Source organism: Cupressus sempervirens, chromosome 4, assembly GCF_028749045.1.
Source record: "Cupressus sempervirens isolate cs-2001-9-10 chromosome 4, ASM2874904v1, whole genome shotgun sequence".
NCBI lineage: Eukaryota > Viridiplantae > Streptophyta > Pinopsida > Cupressales > Cupressaceae > Cupressus > Cupressus sempervirens.
Genome location: NC_143121.1, coordinates 531,764,305 through 531,790,455, shown reverse-complemented (window position 1 = coordinate 531,790,455; position 26,151 = coordinate 531,764,305). Strand labels below are relative to the sequence as shown.

At 34.5% G+C, this 26,151-nt stretch overlaps 1 protein-coding gene across 1 annotated transcript in view; it reads left to right on the top strand.

Moving 5' to 3' along the window:
- Positions 1-26,151, top strand: part of PDF1B (peptide deformylase 1B) — a 187,862-nt gene that overhangs the window by 128,156 nt on the left and 33,555 nt on the right. The window lies entirely within an intron of this gene.

Genomic DNA, 26,151 nt, shown 5'->3' with positions numbered 1-26,151 from the left:
TAACTAGACCTCAATCTGATCTTAGAGAAGTAAGAAGACCCATGCAACTCATCAATCAACTGATCTATATGAGGTATGTGATAACTATTCTTTATTGCCTACTTATTCAAAGCACAGTACCTTATGCACATGCATAGAGTCCCATCCTTCTTAACTAACACAAGTGCAAATGCAAATTGGCTCTTACTATGTCTAATGTTTCCATATCAAGCAACTCCTTTATCATCTTGTCTGTCTTGTCCTTGAGTCGTTTGGGATGTTTGTATGGTCTTGTACTCTCCTCTGACTCAATGATGTGCTCATACCCTTGTTTGGTGGTCTACTTGGTGGAATGTCACTAAACACCTTACTATGTTTAGTCAATATCTCCTGTAACAGTGGAGGATAATCCCGCTTCTGCTGCTTAAGTTCTGTAGGCATCAACACACACTTTGCTACCCACTCTATCTACTTATGCCAAATCAGCCTCTCCATCTTCCTCAATGACACTATATGTATGTGTTCATTTGTTGTGCCCCTCAATACATGCTTCCTCCCATCTACAACAAAAATCATCTTGATGGTGCATACACTAAGGTAGAAATCCTTAACCATATGGAACCATGTCATCCCTAGCATGACATTCATCTTACCCAAATTCACAATATAATAATCTGCTGAAAACTCATAATCATTCAACCTCTAGGGGAGGTTGAGAATCCGCCTGGTACAAGTGAGTACAAATCCATCTGTCACTCTCACTTTGAACCCAAAAAATCCTCTTTCTAAATCTTGTGCCTAGCCATAAGCCCCTCAACAATGAAACTTTGTGTGGCACTTGTGTCAAGTAGGGTGATCACTTGCTGCCCTGCTAATACTACTCATTTTGAATGATCCCTCTTTCTGAATGCTAAAAATGCATGCCACAAGTGCCTCATCTTCCTACTCCTTAACTGACCATTTTGGTGCTTTCATTGACATTGTGCTGGGTCTATTGGTCTAAAATTTTGGAACCAGTATCATCTACTGTAAGGTACTCCATTAGTTTTGCCTTTCACTTCGAAGCACACTTATGCTGAGGGTCCCATGGTTCCTTGCATTTAAAGCACTAATTTTTATCTCTCAAGTCATTCAGTGATTTATCACTGGTTTTTTGAAAAGGCTTCTTTTGCTGTTGAATATTTTATGAAATGGTTTCTTATCTTTATTTCTAGGGAAGTTCTTCGAAGAAGACCTGTTCCTAAAATCAACATGTTCCATATTTTGAGCTTTCTTCATGACAAACTATAATATGGTTGAGTCAAATGCTCTAACCCAACTACACAAAGGATTTGAAAGCTCCTCAACAAAAAACATTGTCTCCTCAACAAAAAGCTTTGTCAACCTCCTCTAAGATATGTCACCATAACTGATAAACTCTAGAACTCGGATATGAATGTCTCTAATGACCCATATTGCTTGAATTGTGCAAGTTCCTTCAAATACATCTTTGTTACCTTACAACCAAAGTGCTTAATGAGCCTATTGGTGAACTCATTATAAGAGGTAATGTAGCAATGTCCTTGTTGGTTCCCAAAACCATAGATTGGAAATCCAAGAGCTTGCCAATTCTCCAATATGATTCCTCAATCAGTTCTGGCCAACGAATGAGGATAATCCAAATTCCTCTACACTTTAGGCTTTGCTACACCTAGGCGGGTAAACCTTCACCCCAAACCTGACCACCTGGTTCAAAGATTTTCTATAGAAAATTTAGACTTGGTGGGTTCTTAGGCTAGTAAGGTCCTTAAACTCGATCAAAATGAATTTAAATGAATGCTTTGATATGATCGAATGTTTATATAATAACTAAGCCGATGCTTGTAAGGAGGAAATATATGGATTATTGACTTCAATTATCAATCTAGTAATTGTACTTATAATGATTTTGTGATGACCCCTTTTTCATGCTTCAAATATAGATTTTGATTACCACAAATTCTTTAAACTATAATTTTTTGATATCTAGTTTTCTCCATTTATCCCTTCTTCTTTTCTTCTATTCTTCTCATATCTTTTCTTTCTAAGAGACGCGTCTTTTGGAATATTATTTTATTAATATTATATATTTTATCACTAATAATATTTTATATTTTATTAATAATATATTGTTATCATATTTCATTATATTTATCATATGATTAATATATTCTATCTGATAATAGATTATGATCGTTTGTGTTATTTAATTATTATTTATATTTACTTTATTGAGCTATATATTATTTATTATATTCATTCATCAATATGTAATTATGTATTCTTTAAATCATATATTTGGATTAATAATTTAATCATTATATAAATTATATATTATAAACTTTATTATAATATTATAATATTATGGTGGACCACATAATTATAATTTAATTAATTATATAGGTCTAATTTTAATAGGGATATCACTGTCCTCCGCTCTTGAATTTTCTTGTCATCAAGTAATTGATTTGATCTTAATTAATTCATAGCTCAACTTCATTGTCTTTCCTGCATATGTTGTAAACACTTGTAAAAGTACACATGTTAGTTAATGATGGCCTATGAAGAATATACAAATGAGGACACAAAGCATGCACAAAGTAGACACACTAATGCATTAAGGTACAATGCAAACATGAGATAGACACATGAATGCACGAAAACACGAAGAAGACACAATGCAAACACACTAATGCATGAAAACATGATGTAGACACACTAATGCATTAAGGCATAGTGCAAACATGAGATAGACACACGAATGCATAAAAACACAAAGAAGACACAATGCAAACACTTTAATGCATGAAAACACGATGTAAACACAAAGTATACATGTTAAAACTTAACTACCTTTTTACAATTTGAAACAAGAAAAGGTTAAGGAAATGTTTTACCAATTTTGACCATAAATGCTGCACTCCTTTCGCTTGTATTGAAATCAAAAGTACTTGAAGATGTGTCATTTAGCAACTTTGCTTTAGTTAGTACTACAATAGGGTGTCCTAGTAGTTCTCCTCTGATTACGGATTTTCTCTCACTTGCCTAATTCCATAGTGGATGGTAGATTTACTGCTGCTCAAGTTTGGACATGATTTACGTGGGGTTCCCATATTGGGATTCTCTTGCCCCATCGTGAGCGATTTACTCCTCCTATGCACAGTCCCTATTCACTTGGGATGTACTTAATTCTGTAGTGGATGGTAGATTTATACCTACTCAAGTTTGGACACGATCTACTTGGGATTCTCTTGTCCCAAGTGAGCGATTTACTCCTCACCCTATGCATACTCCCCATCCATCATGAATATAAACACAAAAGGGTTCTGAGTAGTGTTAGTAATTCTAGATAATGTGAATATTCCCCATGTATCAAATCCTATAATGGATGGTAGATTTATAGCTGCTTGAGCTGGACATGAACTATGTGGGGTTCTCTTAGCCAAGGTGGACAATTACTCCTCCCCCTATGCACACTTCCTATCCACTTTTAATTAATACAAGAGTACTTATCGATTCACCCTATATGAATGCTGATTATATTATACTCAAAATTATGCACATTCAATTAACTTAAGAATAAGGTGTAGTATTGGATTTACACCCACATTGTATGCTTCTGATCACAAACCAACTAATAGTAATATTTACTCATAATAATAATAAAATTATTCCTATTATTAACAATAATAGAAAATTTCTATAATTTCGATTGGCAATTAAACTATTTATTAATTTTTATTATATTTAGAAATTATAATAATATAAAGATTTGTTATTATTAATTCCCCTCTCTATAATAGATGATATTGTTGGTTTGATAATATTAGATTTTTTGTTACTTTAATAACTTAAGAAAACTATCAATAATAAGAATTTTGAATATTTATTATAAACTTCATTACTTACCTGTTCAAAGGGTCGCTGATTTCAAAGGGTCGCTGATGTCACTATGTGAAATGCATATGCCACGTGCCCCGTGATATCTGAGGTCATTCCCAGTGGCGGGTACCACGTTGCTGCTTAACCTTTATCCATCATATGTTCCACGTACTACCAGCTGCCATTTAGAATATGTTTTAATATAAATCTTTTCTGTATTTGTCTTTGTGGACTTATACAGCCTTTCCAGATAATCTCTGTGGTATTCATGTGAGGTGGTTAGTGGTCTAGCTAATTTATACATCTGCCCTTATTTTTATTATTATTCATATTCTGATTTTTCTCATTTCCTTCTGCCTTGTATGTCAGTTTATTATAGTAATTTCTCACTGTACCGTAGATCTCCTGTGGTTAATAATTTACTTGGTAGTTGAACTCAATTTGGCCTTGTTGTCAGTTGTCTTCATCTCTTATCTTTAGCAGTCTAAGACTCCCAACCTTCTAGTCTGGAGGAAGACTCTTTTTGTCTTATTCATTATTATCTTCTTATTTACTGATTTTAGTAAGCATTCTTTCCTTAGAATAACTATTTTTGTATGGTGATTGTCCACTCCAGGAAAACATATGAGGTGGTTCCCAAGGATTAGGACTAATGTATGTCCTTTCATGATGGTTTGATAATATCCGAGATATTGTTAAGTCTCTATTTAGTAGGTTATGAAGTCATTGGCTCACAGATATGTCACATCTCCAAATGTATTTTGATCAACTCTCCTCTGAAACTTTTCTCCCGCACAGGTGACTTGGCCCATATACACATTTCATTATGTTTGATAAGAGGTCAAAGATTGCCCAATAGTATATTTTTTTGTTGTAAATCGTCTCTTCCCTTTCCCTCAATAACTCAAGTTTTTCCCCATCATCTTGAATGTTGTAATTGGATAGAGAGGCCACTGTGATATTGTTGTTGCTGTAAGTGATTTGATTCTCTCTTAAATAGACTGCTGCCCAAAACTCCAGCTGCAAGTATTAATTGATCTCTTGTTGTATATCCTGCAGATAAACATCTCCTGATATAGTAGTCACTGTGTGCTTTGCAGCTGTAGCCTAAAACATGGGACCTGTAATCTATATGTTTTTTCCACTGTTCTCAATGACTGATAATGACTATCAAATCACACTTCTGAATATGATAAATCACTGGTTAATGCTGGAGTCATGTCTGGATGTTATTTTGCTCAAAGCTTGGATGACGTTGATCTGCAATATCTATTTAATCTCATTCACTGCTTCTGAGATGCCAATATTTCTCCTACTGTTGGGTTCGTTTCTTTAATCATGTGTTTGACCTTCTTTTATGCTATGTCAGACTGCAAGTCTTCCATTAATGTTTGAGATGCATAGTCGATTCTTTTCCCAATATGAATTATCATAGATTTCTCTTTATCTGATATATTGTCTTCATTATTATTCGCAGAATGGGAGGATCATTGCTCTGATACCACTTGTAATGACCCCTTCTAAATGGAGGACAAATAATTCTGAAATGTCAAATGAGGACTCTTAGTATTTTATACTTGATTTTATAAAAACAACTTGTAAATATTATAATCTTATACTATTAATAGTTCGGAGTAATGTCTATAGTCCCCCATGCATTAAATCTTGTAATGGATGGTAGATTTATAGATGCTCGAGCTTGGACACGATCTATGTGGGGTTCTCTTTCCCCAAGGTAAGCAATTTACTCCTCCCTTGTCCACACTCCCTATCCATTATGTATTAACACAAGAGGCCTTATTGTATTATCCATAATTTAATAATAACATTGATTATGATTACACTCAGCTCAAAATCATGCACCTTTATTACCATAAGATTTAGTATTTGTCATTCTTTTATTTTAAGAATACCACAATAAAAAATTAAGAAAATAAAAATGAATTTTTATATTAATCTGTTATTTTTCTCGGATCATTGCAAATGTAAGATCAATGCCATTTATTTTTGGTATGTCCTTTCCAAATGGCAGAGACCTCCTATTTAAATTTAAGAACAAGCCATGAAGAGACATGTTACATGAATGAGATGTGTCTATTCATAGTTAGATAATTATCATGGTTATATATATATATATAAAATTTATATATATAAGTTTACTATATATATATATATATATATATATATATATATATATATATATATATATATATATATATATATATATATATATATATATATATATATATATATATATATATATATATATATATATATATATATAGGTTTATCCTACAGAAGCTACCAAACATCAACATATATTTAATTTAATTTCAATCATATTAATAATAACATTACTCATTGAATATCCAATATATTCAGGATGTGTTTTACCTGAAATGGCTACAAGATTTTAACACTCCCTCTTAGTCAAGAAGGATAAATACATTTTGATAATCATAAGTAAGGGATAATTAGTATTTTATATAACCCAAAGATAGTCAATGAGATGACATCTAAACTCTTAGTTATTAAAATACCTAGTATGCATTTAGACATGCAACCCAAAGATAGTCAGTTTGATGACATCTAAGCTCTTAGTTGTTGGTCTCACAAAATGCATACTTACCAACATACCCAATATGCATCTATACAAACAACTCAAAGATGGTCAATTGAATGATATCTTAGCACTCAGTTGTAAGTCTCACAAGATGCATATTCTCATGATTTAAGTACAACACTTACTCAAAATGTATATCATGGTTATTGATTAGAATATCTCCTTATAATAACTCTCACAAAAATAAAGTCATTACTTCCAATAAGACTCATTTAAATACAACAATTTTAAGTACAAACAAAAAATCAAATTCACTAAGACTCATTCTCAGGAATCACAATCATATCAAGATCTTCTCTAAATGATTTCACTTTGGTTTTGGCAAGTGACTTGGTAAGTATATCAGCAATCTGATTCTCGGTACTGATGTATTTAAGCTCAATTACATTTTTCTCAACCATATCTCATACATAGTGATATGGTAACTTAATGTGTTTTGACCTATTATGAAAAATTTGATTTAGGGAGAGATTAATACAACTCTAGTTATCACAATAGATGATAATAGGTTCCAATGGTATCTTAAATAGATTAAAGATAAGCTTCCATAACCATACTTCCTCTTTGGTTCCCATTGCAACGAGAATGTATTATGCTTCACTAGAACTTTGAGCTACTGATGATTGCTTTCTACTGAACCATGATATCATTCCTCACCCTAAGGTAAAGCAACATCCCGAAGTACTCTTCTGAGGTACAAAATTCCTGCCCAATCAGAGTCTATATACCCTTTGAGCTTTAGTTCTTCTTGTATTCTAGACCATATCCAATAGTTCCACGAAGATATCTTAGAATGTGTTTTGTAGGTACTAAATGAATTTGCTTTGGTTTGCTCATGAATTGACTTAGAACATTAATTGAATAACATATATCGGGTCTAGTATTTACAAAGTACATTAAATATCCAATAATTTTGACGATATAGAGTAGGGTTAGCATCTTTAGAATCTTAATTTCTTCTTTGAGTTCTTAAAAGATTTGTTTCCATGGTTGTCTTCATAGGTTTCTTTCCATCATTCCTAATCTTCTTAATATCTCCAATGTATACTTCCCTTGATTTAGAAAAATTCTATTAGTATGTTGCCATACTTCTAGTCCCAAGAAGTAATGTAGTAGACCTAGGTCCTTCATATCTAACTTAGAAGCCAGATCTTGTTTACATTTCGCTATAAGATGTTCCTCACCTGTAATAAGCAAGATTAAGGATATCTTTCATTTTGATATCACATTTGATATATTGAGTATTGGCCTATTGGCCTTCAAAATATATGATATTCACCAAATACTCTAAGTAATGGTCTCTAGAGTATCAACACTTGATACTCACCATGTACTCAATAAGGTAATGGTCTACAGAATATCAATTCGCATAACATTCACCATATACTCAAAATTTATGTTTATAAGGTATGTGCACACACATTCTTGTAATGCTTAGCATATAAACATTCAAGATGGAAAAATTATACTTTGTCATGATCTACATAGATATTGTAAGATATCCATTATAATAGAAAATTAAGTTATTGTAAGATCGTCACCTTTCAATAACTAATATAAATACAAATGTGATCATTTGGAAGTCATCACTTCCTCACGATCTACACAAGTGGTAGGCCCATTAAATCATGCAGTCATATGCATGATAGCAAATATTGACACGAAGTCAAAATTTCCTATGATTCTAATATGATGAAGATCTTCAAGGATCAACTGAAACATATTCTCTATCTACTCCTTCAGATGAATATGTCAATCTCACTCTGGACATCAATCTTGTGAGCTTCTTATCCAAACTAGCCTTTGAAGAAGTGTCATACTCCCTCTGAATCTGATATCAACCTCCCTTTCCTGCAAGAACATACTCGGTGGAAAAGATCAAGACAAATAGCTCTTATAGTAGTTGACAACAAAAAGTAATAAGGATAATACTGCAGATATAGTAAAAATAGTTATCTTATTATTTTTATTACTTTCACTTTTACTTATCATTAGCTCCTTATGCTAAGTTCTACTTAACATCCTTTAGAGGTAGTATCTCTAGAAATTCAAAATATAATATTTCACTTATATTGAAATGAAATCATACGAATAAAATAATACATGTACATAGCATATATTTATCTTATCCCACAAGAATCATGTTTGACCAGTTCCAAGCTTGCTCTTTCACATACATCAATAAACTTTTTCCTCTTAAAGTTCTTTTACATGATAATTGCTAATCATTAACAAATCACAACTTCCTTGAACATATTTGGTGAGTACATTTGATGACAATATCATGTTGAATGTAATGTGTGCCTCTTTATCAACAAGCTCTCTGCATATCACACGATCACAATACAAACCCTTTGATAGAGGAATCAACTACTCTATTCACATCCACCTTTTGAATACAAATACTCCAAGGAATGTCCATACATTATAGAAAGACTTCCAAGAAGGTATAGACAAGCTGAATGATAATAAAAGTCGAATTTGAGTTTACACAAGCCAACTGCATTCACAACCATCACCATGAATGCCTACCATTGTGGTGTATTTACTTGCTACTCATATTCTCCTTTTAATGATCAAGTGTTTGCACTTGTCCTTCACATTTTGCATTAGTAAAAACAATCCAGTGCTATGATGGATATCCACACATGGATCCAAATCTTCCATTTTGACACAGGTGTGAGAGGACTACAAAAGGTTGTGTAATTTAGCTTTATGCATATTATCCACCTATGATTCTTTTTATCCTAAAAGTTATCTTCCTTGCATAGTTGTGTCTTTCATTTTCTGAGTCAAAACTACCTTTGACGGTCTTTGCAGTTCTAAAATGATAAAACACCTTGTCTCCCAGTGTTGATTTTTTGTTTCCTTGCCTCTTCGATAAAAGCACAAATATTTCAATGTTGATCTCCAGGCCTCTTCAGGATCCCTTTATTGGGCAATATATGTTTGATCAGATTGTCATTGTATGTTCAAGCATTCTTAATCATAGCAATCGAGGCCTTTACGTCAGTCCCATAAGACAATCAATAACCATGATTTTACTATTCAAATATCCCATGCCTTCCAACACTGAATACACGTTGTCAACCATGGAAAAAAAAAACTTGTGTACTTGGGATCTCCATTTCTGTTAGCAAGGGTCGAGGGCTTAAACAAAGCATTATTTGAGTTTAAAGGATCCTTCTCAAGCGGTTAGCCTGGTCACTGTCAAATGCCATGATCAAAGAAGGATCATTTTAAATGTAATAGAATTACTTTATGCATCACGTTGAGATCCTTGTGCTAAGTCATATTCTCTCATGCCTTCAAGGTGATCATCAAAATTTTGGAGTCTTTGAATCATATTGCATAGATTTTATTCATCTGCAGGATGTCTCTATAATAGATAATTAATTCAACACCTCCCAATGAAATATTGCAAGTCTCTATCATAGAGACATTGACTCTATCAGTGCTTCTTCTCCATACATATTTTTCAATGAGATTCATTTTTTTGTTGCCTTGTACTTGTAGATTTTACAATTCATTCAATGAGGAATTCTTAATATACTCAGAATTCTTGTAGATTCAGAATTCATTTTTATGTTGCATTATACTCCGGCAAATATAACCAGCACCAAAGAAAAAAAAAGGTCATGCTCCTGTAGAATACAAGCCACATCTCAAACTAGTCAAATATTGTCGGGCAAGTGCAAATTCAAACGCCGATACATTAACTGCATAATTCCTTCACTATGGAACCTCACAAGCTAGTAAAGAACCTGGCTCTAATACCATGTTATTTTTCTCGGATAGTTGCAAATGTAAGATCAGTGCCATTTATTTTTGGTATCTCCTTTCCAAATGGCAGTGACCTGTTATTTAAATTTAAGAACAAGCCATGAAGAGACATGTCTATTCATAGTTAGATAATTAATATAATTCAATTAAATCATGGTTATATATATATATCTCATATAATAGTAAACTTTTATATATATATATATATAGGTTTATCCTACAAAAGCTACCAAACATCAACATATATTTAATTTAATTTCAATCATATTAATAATAACATTGCTCATTGAATATTCAATATATTCAGGATGCATTTTATCGGAAATGGCTACAAGATTTCAACATAATCATATACTTTTCTCTCACCCAAAACTTCTAATGTTGCAAATATTTACTTCCTTATACATATATAGATCTCATATGCAATAGCAATAATAATAATATAGATCTAATAATTAAATTAATTATATTTGGATTCATGTTATTTTTCTATATATTTATTATCACCCCGATATACACAATACATATCTATTAACTATTGATTCATGCATATGTACCTTTTTATTACTACATGTAATGAGTCACTTTATAAAAAAATACTAATTAATGTACTTATATATTTGTTCTTATTAAAAGAAACAAAACCTTAAAAATATTTTAGCTTCTCTTAATCTAGCTTTACATATCAAAGTCAAACAAGGGGAGGAAGACTTAATTACGTAACTTTATTTTCATGGGGTGGGTTTCTAATATAGAATCCACCATTTTTGCTGGACATTTTGTCTTATTAAGAAATTACTTTTTTTACCTTATTGTTTTTCGATTGAGTCTTTCTTCTTTTATTTTCAGTTCTACATACTTTCACACTTCATAATTCAATCAATATATTTTCCCGATATTATTTCATGGATTTTGCAACATTGAGTATGTACTTTTTGTGATGATCTTGAACTAGTCCCCCACTGAAATGTTGATGTGAATGAATGATGTGTTTTGTATTTTTAATGTTTATTTTTATTTTTTTGGAAGTATATAACGATAAACAAGAAACATCTTGCACAAATCAAAACTCTCTGAATTTCCAGAATTTTATTCACCAATGGAAAAATAACTAGATTTGACAATTTTTGCATACAATTAGATTTTATTTGCAATGACAATGAACTTGGTTGTTATTTGTATGTCCTTTGAGTGCCAAATGGAAATTTCGATCTCCAGAACAGATCAATGCAATGCCCAGCTGAAATGCAGCCTTCTCCCGGAGCATCTGCTACCTCAAAACTTCCAATGCAGGCCTAAAGAAGCCCACACAAGTCTGCTACAAACAAATTCTCCCCAAAAATGCTGATCACAGATCCAAATTAGTAACCACTACAAATTGCAGGCTGTCAAAAAAATTCGCAGGAGTATTATGATAAATTGCTGGGCTTGCAGCCACGTTCTTCCACCTCTCACGCTGGTCATAAACAGATCACCCAGCCTTGGATATTTGGCATCCACACCTGGTAGTGTTTTCCTGATATTTATGAAGACTTTGTGCTGCCTCAGATTGCTAATAGCAGTCCCACAAAATCCAATTCGATTTCCAACCTAGAGGCATGATTGGCAATAATAAATGCAGTCAATTTCATTCAACAAATCAATTCCCTTGGCCACAGTAGTTACAGTTAGGGAGATGGGCAATTGCATATCTCAGCGTAATTGCCTATGCAAAACTCTGAATATCTCAAACCCTCAGAACTCTGGATTTCTCAAAACCCTCAGCCAGAGCCAAGCAAAGAAAATATGATATTCAAGATCCTCCAATTCAACAGGAGGTAATTCAGTTCTCAGCGAACCAATGAAACATCAACAACTCAGGCACAATAAATCATGGTAGGAGAGGAAGGAAAATTATATACCTCAGCATAATTTGCATACACCAAACTCAGAAACCCTTATATTTCAGCAAGAGCACAAAAATCAGGACTCATAAAAAGTCAGAAAGGCAACAAAAGCAAATAAATATCCAAGCGTGCTTTGTCCAATGAAATGAGCTCCTATTTATAATCCTTTGTTGGCCAAAGTTTTCCAAAGAACTCTACTTGAGAAATTGTAGAAGTTTCCCAAAAGAACATTACACTTAAAACTTTCCAATGTACTTTTTTAGAAATATCTCTTAACGTCATCATTATAATAACATAAATATTATTATAATAGTACAACTTTAATAATTTATTAATAAGTGAGAGCTCATGCAAATATTAACCTCATCCACTGCAGGGGACGACCAACTGCCAGAGCCATCCACATCATTGCCAAAAATAGAAACTACTAAAAATAGACTTAATAATAATAGTAAGTCCATAGCTAGGATCCCCAAATCACTCTATCAGCTCACGAGGGTTGCTATGATGAGCTAACTCTATCCTCTGCACAGACTTGCCAAAAACGGGGACATTACAGTCCTCCCTCCCTGAGATTGCTTGTGCTCAAGCAATCCGACATCACACTAAAACCTCCACCATGATCCCATAAGAAGCAAGTGATGTCCTAGTCCTCATTGAATGAACTGTATGCTAGTACCATCATCGGAACCAATAACATGACCTACAACATATCACCAAACACCTGTGCTGATGATGTAAAAGTCAGAACATCACTTGTAGAAAAATCCATAGGATATCTCAGCACCCTCTCCTTTACTATATCCACCCAGGCATCTTGCAGACAATCTAGCTTAGGCATAAACCAACTCTGCACTAGATGCAAATCCTGAACATCTGAGTTAAATACCAAGCTATAAACACTCATCACAGTATAAAGTCTATCATCAGTATGATCATCTTTATCGTCATCCTTATGCTGCTATGATGACTCCTCAATCACATTAGTGTAGACCCACATGCTATGGTTTGCTGCCCCATTTGGCCTCAACGCGTAAGTTTGACCTTTAGAGAAAGCCCCCTTGCACCAATAGCAAAGTTGTCGCCTCCTCAAATCCTCTCTAGAAGTATCATCAGATCTCCCCACCAACTTTCCCTTGTCTACTACAACTGGTGGGGACTCCTCATCAATAGATAGGGGGAAAGAAGATTTCGAAGCAACTTTGCTTCGAGAAGATGACTCCAATTCTTGTGCCTTCCTCATCGCTGCCTGTAAAGAAGATGGTCCAATGACTTCATCCATCCACGGAGTGGCTTAATCAATTCCTCTATAAACAACATCACTCATTTGTGCTCCGAGATATCATAAACCATAATTGAAAGCCTCTAGAACTCATTGGTGTAACTCTATGATCCATGATATTGCTTTAGTTGAGCCAACTCATGGAAGTACACCTCTGAATCCTTCCTATCAAATCTCTCAATCAGGCGATCCACGAACTCATAATAGGAAGAGATCTGATCATATCACAAAGAAACTAACCCATGGTACTACCAGTCATGGGCAGCTCCATCCAGATGCAACACTCCAAATTTGATAGCATGCAACTTTGACATAGGACGCAAAGCCAAATATTTGTCGAGCTTATGGATCCAAGCTCGAGCTGTAACTCTCCCAGTACCATCAAAGTGCTCCAACCTAGTCAACATTAAATCATCTTTATATCAAAAAGAAGCTATTATCTACAAATTAAAGGGATGAAGAAGTAATGTGTTCTACAGAATTAATTGGTGACAAGGGATTGGAATGTACCTATGTCAAAGCAAAGAGACTTCATAATCGAGAGTCAGGATGATCAGCCAACACACATACACAATCAATGAAAGAGGATAAGTATAGAGATTGTAGACTTGATTAATAAAAATAAGGAATTATCATCACGGGTTATAATCTGGATAGAGCACAAGGGCTCACTAGCGGATAGGAGGAAGAATAGCATATATAACCATCGAACAAGAATACCAAGTACAGGTCAGTGCTGAATATGCAATGCCAGTCAGTGGCAATAGGACCATTATCGATAAAACCGATTCATTATCTATAGAAGTTGATAGAGATACACAAGGGTAGAGGCCCATTCAAGTTCTTTCCAGTCTATAAAAATGAAGAGATGATAACACCATGGGTAGAAATATAATCTGGAAGCTATGAGCTTGGACAATAGATAAACAAATGAGTAATCACAGATGCAAGATATTGAACAAAATCATTTTCTAATAGACATTTCAAATACGATCGACAAAGGAGCATAACTAGTTAGCATTAGCAGCAAAGTCCAATGACCAAGGGAAGACAATGGATACAGGTTTATAAGTTTATCAATAACATGAGCAATTTTTATCTTGGATGGTGAACACATTAGGGAAGAATGCCTACTCAATAATAGGAGGATTTGTTCAAAATTGATATCTTCACCAACAATTCTTTATCATCAATGATAAAATCAATATATTAGAAATCTCTACTTTAGATATCGACCAATTTTTGTAGTTTTGACAAAGACATATTTAAAGAGGTCAACTATGATTAATAGGGATTAAGTTTAATGTTTGTCCATATCAAATAGAAGAGAGACTATTTATAAAAACATTTAAAATACTTGGGCACTCATTAAAGGGAGATATTAGAAAGGAGTTACATCATATACAATATTAAGATCAATCATAATAATGGAATACGCATATGGAGAAAATCATAGTGCATATATATTGATCAACTTGGATAGAGAAAGACAATATTGGGCTGAATATCCCAAAACTAATTCCATTGCAATTGTTAGGTAGAGAAAATCAAAGAAATTGATGAATTCTAAGATATTTCTATTCGGGAACATTACACTCCTCCTTTTAAAGACCCAACCTGTGACTCTTCAGCTTCTATATTGTTGTCCTTGTCCCTCATGCCAACTCATCTCTTATTCACTCTCCTTTAATTAAAATTGACTTAATAATCCTGAATTAAGTCCTCAAAGGTCAAATATTGGATGGGCCTATCAATTTTTTAATGTCCCAGAAAAAAGGGGGTATTACAGTCCTCCCCTCTTGAGATTGTTTGCCCTCAAACAACTGCAAACATGCGACCATGATACCTGGGTCCCATATCAACATCATGAATAATGCTCTGACAATCCGTTGTGCTATTGTGATATGAACGAAGGACTGAGAACTACAAAGCCATTCACTGTCTTCCCATAATAACAACACATTAAGCGTGCTAATGCCAGGATCCCAAACCATGTTGTCATGACCATCAGATATGATGAGATAGAAATGTATCAAGGAGCTATGTATATCACAGTAGATGGTGACTACCCGGCCTAAATTATTGATGTAAGAAATAAGCTGCTCAATAGCTGAAATCAACACCATGGGCACATCAAATACCACACTGTCGTTTGGAGAACCCCTAACTACATAGGTGCTATGAGTAAGAATGAGGCTGAAAAAGCATTCCCTATGATCAAAATGTAACTCTCATCAATCCTCCACCAAGATCTATTCAATGGCTGATGTATGAAATCCATCCAACTAATATATAGGTTGGAATTGGGAACCATATATGGGTTGATCAAAGGATGAGCGACCGTAGTCAATTCACCACACCAATCTTGTGACCAAGATTCACCACTAGGTACTATATTTGGATCCAATATTCTGAAGTCAAGATTATCCTCTTCATGACAATCAAAAAAGAGTTTCCTCATTTATCTCAAAAAGGGGATTATTGGAAGTCCAATCAGCATCTACTTCAAACAAGGGGTTGTCTACAAGCTGAATGTGATCTGAAATTTTGGTACTTGGTCTTTTGGGACAACTATCCAAGTCTTAAGTCTGTTGAATGCTATCAAGTTCATTAATTACTTCTTAGAAAAACTCCTGCCATTCTTTACTCTCATGCTCACTAGTATGATTTGTGACCCTAACCTGAATTTTTACTTCATAAAGAGCAATCTATGTATCATCCAATGTCTCATAAGCATACTTAAGCTCCTTGTTGAGCTCCATAATCTCATTCTTTCCTTTACTCAACTTATCAACATATATTCCAGCAACCTTAAGAATATAATCCTTGTTGGAAAAAAACATAAATAATCTGATTTCATAGATTCACGAGTTGTTTTGACTACTTGCAAAAAAACAACAAGAAAATCTGCTTCCACTCCCTTTTGAACCTTCCTATGGAGATCCTCAACCATCCTGTGAGTGCTGTCATAACATACCAAAATGCCACAACCATGTCTTCACTAACCTTCAACTGTATTTTTAAGGCATGCATCTCATTATTGTCATGTTGATACAACTCATCGTCTTCTAGTGTCATCTTGGACTGTTCCTCGAAATTAATATCGTGCGTATAAGAAACACATGGTTCATCACACCTCTCAAAAACATAGTCATAGGCCTCAATTTCCTTGTTCCTTTGATTTGCATGCAAAGGCAAAAGTGTTGTTATGTTATTATCTTCACACAAAGGCTCATCATACAAAGACTCCAACATGCTATTACTTGGAGTACAACCAACCTCATCAACATGTTTGTCAAGGCTAACCTTCAAATCACCAATGTAGAAACTTGTATGTTCCTTATCCATAGCTGAAATCATCTTATCTACATTTTTGCCAGCACTGGTATGAATTTCTTTAGCCTCTTATTTGTTATTACAATTCCCACAAACATGATCGGGTGTACTAGTGTCCTCATATGTCAAGCAAATTTGTTCCTGCCTCAGAGGGGTTCCTTTAACTTGTAAACCACGAAGATCAACTCACTGTCTGTCATGCGATTTTGAAATCTGTTGATTCTATGCTTAATTACTTCCTCCACGAGCTTGAAGGCTGTAGATGAGATCATCAACTTAAACGGGTCTCTGCAATATCTATGTTCTCTCCTCCAAAAGGCTAACAAGGTTGACTGCAACCCCTTGCAAATTTCAACATTTACATCAAGAATCGAAGATATAATAGTGTGCATGCGAGTCTTTACACTTCCTGAATGGTAGCTCCTAATTTTGAACAAGAAGCATTCTAATAGCTGAAGAATTAAATCATTGCATTCAAGATCAATCATAATATAAAATAATCTGATCTCTATCATAATATCCAAAATCTGAACCCTTTTGTCAAAAGCAGGGTCGTCATGACGTAATCCCTCCAAGTTCTTCAATAACAGCTACAAAACTTTTTTCAACACCACATCATTGTAGGCTATTGTAGGAGATGTTATTCACATAATCTCATTGAGACAAGAGGCAACTGCAAGCCTCACATCTTTATGTAGATGTTCCATAAACTTGGGTTGGACCAAGGTAACCACTAAAGGTTGTACAACCCAATTCACGAGCCTACAATCTGCCTACTCTACATTGGTCAAATATGTTTCTATCTCTTCCAATTTGGAGAGAACATCATTTGAGCATTTCATGTGTTCTAATTGCAATCCAAACACATACAACCAACCAAAACCTTTCTCTTTCTACAAGTCTCTTAGCTGAGAGCCATTGAATGTATTGTTAAATTCCTTTGAAAAGACGTTGTTTGTCAGATCTTCCATTGTTCTATATTCTAGGATCAAAAACTACCGTAATTCGATACACACTTCCCCTACAGATCACTACTATAATAACCTGTCTAAACTAAGTTTGCTTGCTACCTTGAAATACTGTTAACCAATTTTTTATTCTTTGTATTTGCACTCCAATTGTAATTGATATACTCCAGCTCACTCACATTCATAGAATGCAGTAATATTGCCAACCGTCAGGGCTCTTACTATATATGTCAATAACAATCGTTTCAAACCAAATACCTCCTCAAACGACACAGATGGTGTTATTGAACCGTAAAAGGCTCCAATTTTAATGGAGAATTATTTCTTGTGTGCTCGTAACTGCCCAAGATGAGAATTTAATTCGTCCACTTATTACTTTGTTCTTCTAAGAGGCCACTTGCTCATGGAAAATACTACTCACAACATGTTGTTAATGGGATTTGCTTTCTCAGGCACACAATTCACCTTGCTTGACTACAACCACAGTTTCCTCTGAGTGTCAATGGATCCCTTAATAGCAATGCTTAGCTCCTGTATAACAACACAGATAATAATGGGAGGTTAGAAATGCAATATCAATATTTTGTCCTCAATAACGACAAGTATCCTATATTCCCAATGCGTCATTCCAAGCTCTTGGCTCCGTACACTATATTCTAGACATCTACTATAATGTTTCAAGCTATATTCCGCTTCTGATATTTTTCCTCAATATTAATTCCCCCGCTACTTCTATGTTCCACCACTTTTGCATTCGAAGGCCAAAATAAATAGTCTTTGCTGATTAATGGAAAAGACACAATTATTTAGCTCGAATTAAAGTTTTAATCACCGTTTATACTTTGCAAATGTAATCACTCTCAATTGCATGACACATGTCCCTATTTTGGCTTTACTATGGTCGTTTAGGACTTAGGTTGGGCCGGTTACCTTTCACGTAGAAGACATGGATGAAAGAGAAGATTTGATGTTACTTTGCTCCCCCAGTGCCATTTGGCCTCCCACAAATCTACCTCATTCTTTAGCTATCGTGCCTATCAGAGAATTGTGATTCCAGCTTCAACACGAGCCTCTCCTTAACTGGCTTCCCTCTAGAATCAATGCACAAATCCCTAACTGTCATTAATGCTATGAGTCTCAATGCAAATCTCAATGCATGAGTAGAGTCTTGAAAATGATTATTCACAAGAAACGAATTGGTGTGCATGGAAGATTGCAATCCTTTATTGAAATCTTCAAGACAAGGATTTAAGGCACAACAACCTATATTGATGGCATATACAACCCATTCTCAGTCTTCTGCAAATCGATGATTCCTTTTTACAGAAGAATTTATCCTTTCAATTTTAGCGGACACAAGTGATCAACGCCTGATATTATGAAACAACAAATATTTGAATTTTATAAACGACTCCACAAAAATAGGTGCCCAATAATCCCAAAAATCATTTGATTTTGCCTAAGCCTTTCACGGCAGCTATGAACATTGATGCCTAGCAACTCTAGATGTTTTTGGACATGACCAATATATTAAGTTTGATGCACTTGGAAGGAAGGCAATTGTTGTAATATATTTGCACTATTGAAGGTTTTGTCTCATTGTCTTCTCCGACGGCCTAATTCACAAGTTCATGGCAAGAAATATTTTGAAAAGTTTTATATTCTTCCCGAGAAGTCTTCAACGAGCAAAATTTGAATGCTTCTATATGACGACAATGAGAATCATATGTATCAGGCAAGTTAAGACCGCAATCAATATTTGCGGCAAGAGATCAACTATATCCATATATCTAAAACCACCGCAATAATGAGTTTATTCAATATTTCAATCTTGAACTATAGGAAAATGGTAGACATATATCAATATCCACGACACACCGCAATTTTATAATGTGCCGATTACGTATCTTGAACCCCAAGGTTTTAATATTTCCTATTACAAATGCCTAGATGCGATATCCTATATACACTGAAAAAAATGCTTTTGTTCCTCAAACCATGTGAAACTTTATAAAGTTGTAAACACCTTGATGCTTTGATAAAATTCAACAGGATGGTAGGATTTTGTTGCTTTGATACCACTGTAATAACCCAAATGGATATTTGCCCGATTTTATCCCAAGATAATTTTCAAAACATAAACATATGAAAATGCATTATAAATCAACAATATAAACCAGAAGATTCTTATAAAATACCTTAAAATATGCTATTGCATTATACATCAGCAATACAATAACTATTACTCAAAAATCCAATCTTAAACACCATTTTACAATCAGATTGGAATACTAAGAAAGGAACTTGTAAGCACATGTGAGACACCTGGGGTGATGTCTCCACGGACAATGAGTTTGCATCCACTTTCTACTGGCATGAGAGTTTACGTCCTCAAGCTGGATGAAAGCTGAAGCTCTTCAAATAACTCTCTCAAGAGAGAAACTGAAATCTGAATCATAAACCAAGCATAAAGAAATGAGCTTCTCCTCCCTTTAAAGACCCAACCTTTGACTCTTCAACTTTTGTATTCTTGTCCCTGTCACTCGTGCCAACTCATCTCTTATTCACTCTCCTTTAATTAAAATTGACTTAATAATCCTGTATTAAGTCCTCAAAGGTCATATATTGGATTGGCCTATCAATTTATTAATGTCCCAGAAAAAGGGGACATTACAACTTTGTTAGCTAACCCATGATGATCCTCAACTTGAACCCGATTTGCATCTCTGTACCTATCACCTTCTTGGGTTCCATCCTCGACTCGAGATCTATGAGAACCAATGAAAGCATCTCAAGCTCTCTCCCTACTTTGTCCTCGATGAAGTGCTGTCTATTGTAGAGTGTTAGACAACTGTGCAGTACCTCTATCTGGCTGCCAAGTTCTTGAATGTTTGCATAGCCTCTCTGTCAATTTTAACATCTCTAACTCCTACCCTGCTTGAAGCACCTGGACTACCAACAGACCCAAATTGAATCACAAGCTGACCTTCTCTAGCTGGAGAGGTATGACCTTTGTGGATAAAGTGCATACCCGACACAAACTCCCTATCTTCTGCCATGATATTGAATAGAAGATAATAAATCAAATTTAGACTGCAATCTAACCAAGCACTGACCAATATCAAATAATTATGAGCCCAAGTCTTGTAGGCTGGCAGGAAACTGCTCTGATACCACTGTGATGACTCCGAATCCCCCATTGAAATGCTGATGTGAATGAATGATGTGTTTTGTATTTTTTTTTATGGAAGTAAAGAACGATAAACAAGAAAGAGCTTGCATAAATTACAACTCTCTAAATTTCCAAAATTTTATTCACCAAAGGAAAAAATAACTAGATTTAACAATTTTTCAATACAACTAGATTTTATTTGCAATGACAATGAATCTAGTTGTTATTTATATGTCCTTTGAGTGCCAAATGGAAATGTCAATCTCTAGAACAGATCGATGCAATGCCTAGTTGAATCGCAACCTTCTCCCAGAGCATTCGCTACCTCAAAACCTCCAATGCAGGCCTAAAGAAGCCCACACAGGTCTGGAACAAATAACTTCTCCCCAAAAATGCTGATCACAGGTCCAAATTAGTAAACGCCAAGCCTTAATTACAAATCGCAGGCTGTCAAACATATTCGCAGGAGTATTATGATGAATAGTTGGGCCTGCAACCACGTTCTTCTACCTCTCATGCCGGTCATAAACAAATCTCCCAACCTTGGGTATTTGGCGTCCACACCCGGTGACGTTTTCTTGATATTTATGAAGACGTTTTGCTACCTTAGATTGCTAATAGCAGTCCCACAAAATCCAATTCAATTTTCAACTTAGAGGCGTGATTGGCAATAATAAATGCAGTCAATTTCCTTCAACAAATCAATTCCCTTAGCCATAGTAGTTACAGTTGGGGAGATGGGCAATTGCATACCCCAGCGCAATTGCCTTTGTAGAACTTTGAATTTCTCAAACTCTTGGAACTCTGAATTTCTCAAAACCCTCAACTAGAATCAAGCAAAGAAAATATGATATTCAAGATCGTCCAATTCAACAGTAGGTAATTCAATTCTCAGCCAACCAATGAAACATCAACAACTCCTTAGGCATAGTACATCATAGTAGGAGAGGAAGATGAATAATATACCTTAGTATGATTTGCATACACCAAACTCAGCAACTCTTATTCTTCAGCAAGGGCACAAAAATTAGGACTCAGAAAAAGCCATAAAGGCAGCAAAAGAAAATAAATATCCAAGCGTGCTTTTTTCAATGAAATGAGCTCCTATTTATAATCCTTTGGTGATCAAAGTTTCCCAAAGAACTCCACTTCAAAAATTTTAGAAGTTTATCAAAAGAGCTCAACACTTGAAACTTTCCAACACACTATTTTAGAAATATCTCTTAGTTCGTCATTAATTTTAATAGCATAAATATTATTATAATAATGCAACTTTAATAATAAATTAATAAATAAGAGCTCATGCAATTATTAACCTCATCCATTGTAGGGGATGACCAACTGTCAGAGCCATCCACTATAGTGCCAAAAATAGCAACTGCTAAAAATAGTAAGTCCACAACTGGGAACCCCAACTTACCTTGTCAGCTTATGAGGGTTGCTATGATGAGCTAACTCCATCTGCACAAACTCACAAAATTTGGGGACATTACACTTTTCATGCTTTATTGTTGAAATGTTTATTGGAACATGCATACATTTTAATGAAGCAATCATAGTTTGATCTACTCTATATGCACTTATCTTTTTCTTATGTTGCACAAATATTTCAAAGAACTTTCCAAACATTATTCCCTTGTCTTTGACATCAACCATCACCCTCCAGTTAGCTTAAAATTTACCATATGGAGATGAGTGACAGATTGATATTGGCCCTCCTAATACAAGCCTTAACTATGGGAATGCATTGCTTGAGGGTAGTCCCATACCTTCTTTTAATCCTTCCCCCCTAATGGATGTTACTTCAATTCATGATCATTCCTCTATGGTGTGCTTTATTTACAGAGATGTTCCTTTTATTGATAATGTCACTATTTGGGATGAACCTCTTGATGCTAATATTGACTATTCTCTTCCTCATGAAATAGTCAACATGATTGATACCTTTTCCTTTCAATATAACAAGCTTCATGTTTTTTCTTCTAATATATATTTTTCTCTTAGTGATATTTTAGAGCAAGAGGAAGACATCATAAATACTTTTATCAATGTGACCTTGATTCATTTGATTCTCCAAGTAGAGAGGAACCATTAATGGGTCTATAATCCCTATTCTAAGGATTCCTTGGGAAAAGAGGACGATGGTAGTTTCCTTAATGATCTCCCTTCCTGTGATGAGTTTATGGAGAAGCAAGATCTTAATCAAGTTTATCTAGCTCAACCTATTTTTACTCTCAAGGGTTACCACTCATCCAATGAAGTTCTCATCACCCTTAAGGGTTGTCCTTCCATAATTCTTTAAGAGGAATCTAGCGATTCTTAGGATTATTATATGGTATCTCACACCTATTGTACAAGAAATAATCAGCCCACTACCTCTCTTCCACCTTCTCAACTTGTTCTTCCTCCTCCACTTCATATTTCTCAAAATCTTGGAACGGAGTATATGATTTGGTATTGCAATTATGTAATACCTCCGCCAAGATTTCTCTTTGGGAACTTCTTCAAGCATTTCCTACATATCATGAAGCCTTGAAAAAAACTTTATGTACTCTTCCTACTCCACCTCCTAATCACGATAACATCAATGCCTTTTTACGATGCATGAATGCTACTCCGGTCCCACCTAAAATTGTTTTTACTCATGATGATTTACCTCCTAAAGAGATTCAAGCTCGCTATGATGCTCTTATTGTAACTATCTTAATCAATGGTAACCTTATTAAATGAACCTTAGTTGATAATGGATCTGGGCTTAATATTTGTAGTATGGACATGCTCAAAGCAATTAAATCAAATCTTTCAAATATTAAGCCTGACAATAATCCTATTTGTGGTATTGATAATGTTTCTAAGAAAACTTTAGGCACCATCAATTTACCTATCAAAGTAGGTCCAATTATTATGAATACTTATATTCATGTTATGCCTAGATCGCTTAATTACAAACTTCTTTTGGGTAGAACTTGGTTACATGCTATGCATGTTGTTCTTTCAACTCTTCATCAAAAAGTCAAGTTTATCTACAATAATGAGATGTACACTCTTCATGTGGATACTAAACCTAATAGCTGTCTAAATGTTCAGGAACAAAAAACTCAAGAATCTAATGATGTCCTCCTTCTAAAAGTGTTCTTTTAGAAGATGATTGGGGTACACTAGATTTTAATCCACCTTTCATTGGTGAGTATAGAGTTAATGATCTTTCATTCGTGAAACCTAAAATAACTCTTCTTTCTAATAACTTTGTTACTGCTTCTTGTGTTGAATCTCTTAAACCTAGTGATTTGAATTCTTGTTTTGTTCTTGGTAATCATAGATTCACTGAGATTGACTTTGGTAAACAACAATACAAAAATCATAATGGGGAGCATGACTACTCTTTTGATGTAATGCCTTGCCCGAAGATCCTTGGAAACAAGGATAAACATATATTAACACACAAACACACACACATATATATTTAAGAGCATATATACATGCAACTACAAACATAAGATCACAAAGATTGCAACGGAAGGTTAAACACTCAACCACCAAAGATCCCCAAGTGTTCGTCACTTACAACGCATTTATTTTAAAACACAAAGCACAATTCCTATATGATTAAAACATACAAATTCATTCCAATTTACCGATGGAAAACCAAAGACCAAGTTCTAAAAAACACTAGTAAAATCTGTTATGATATAGGAAGATGCATAACCCAAAAGGGTATCCATAAGTATAATTTGCATCTTCTTGAAGTGCGTGAAAACACGCACTATTTGTCATACACCCAAACAACTTGTAAATCTTGTACAAGTCAAGATTGGCTTTAGGACGAGCTTTCCCCATGAGCCATATGAGTAATCTTCCAGGTTTGTACGAGTCAGCAAACATTCCTATGAGCCTTTGCATCCCCATACGAGTGAATGCTTGCCTCATATGAGACTTTGCAGTCCCATACAACCTCAGGGAAACTGTTAAGCACAAAGTCCAAATCAAATGCATGAAATAAAGGAAAACCTCCACATCGGGGTGTATAGGATCCATGTAAATTGAGGAGTGAACACTCAAGAACATAGAAGAAATCTAACATCCCTAATATACCGATTTATAGATCACAAGCAACATCTAACCATCTAAAGCAACATCCTCATAATAAAACATGTACATAAGCAACATTGTTGAAAGGAAAGAACAAGCATAAGATGCAACCAAACTAAAACAACCATGCTCATTTCCTCCCTACCATAGTGGCATCATGGGATCACAAGGATCCTAACCATACCCTCGAGTATGAAATTACAACACGCCAACAAGATCATTGGTGTTATGTTATGAGTTCTACCTTACCAATAACCATAAATAAATATCATATGAACAAGTACATCTAACATGCTAATCTACCAATAACATCAGTAATCCATAGCAATGGTAATTGTTACATCCCAAATTTTGACCTAATTTAAAATATAGCCATTAGAGGTTCACATGAAGTCAGTTGATAGGTAAATTTGTTATAATCCTGTGAAATGGTAAGATGGTTAGTCGTTATAATTTCATTTGAAGACAACATGCTAGTTGACTATTTATCACGAATTTATGGAATTGAAAAGGCGGTTATCCGTTATGATAATATGATTTAATTGTGGAGAATTTCCTTGTAGGAAGCATGTCGAAGGGGTGGAAGCATTGTCAGAAAAGAACTAGGCACAGGAGCATCACCATCACTGGGCAAATGGGTTGAAGACCGAGCGACTTGAACATTAGGATACAATCGATGGAACCGCATGAGCTATTAAATAAAGAATTTAAAACATAAAATAAATGAATTAAAATATAATACTTACCTTAAAGGTTTGATTGATCTTTCTCAATATTATTTTAATTTATACCTATGTACATACACAGAGATAAATATAAAGTGACACCATAATATTATCTTCTTTATAATATAATGATGCCACCTCACAAATAAATCTCTGTGTACGTAGATAAATATAAAGAATAATAATTTTGTTTTCAAACCTACAAACTTTCTTCCAACCTTTATTCTTTCCTTTTTCCTTATTTGAAACCGATTTAACACTTGGCGTTTTAAATTGGCAAATATTCTTTAAATTATGAAAGCCAAAGAGTCTCCTTGGACCTTTTTATATCTTGAGTCGGGTGAGACAAAGACAATAACTCTCATTACCGATTTCTTTTTAAATCGTAGTCTTTCCTTGCTTATTATG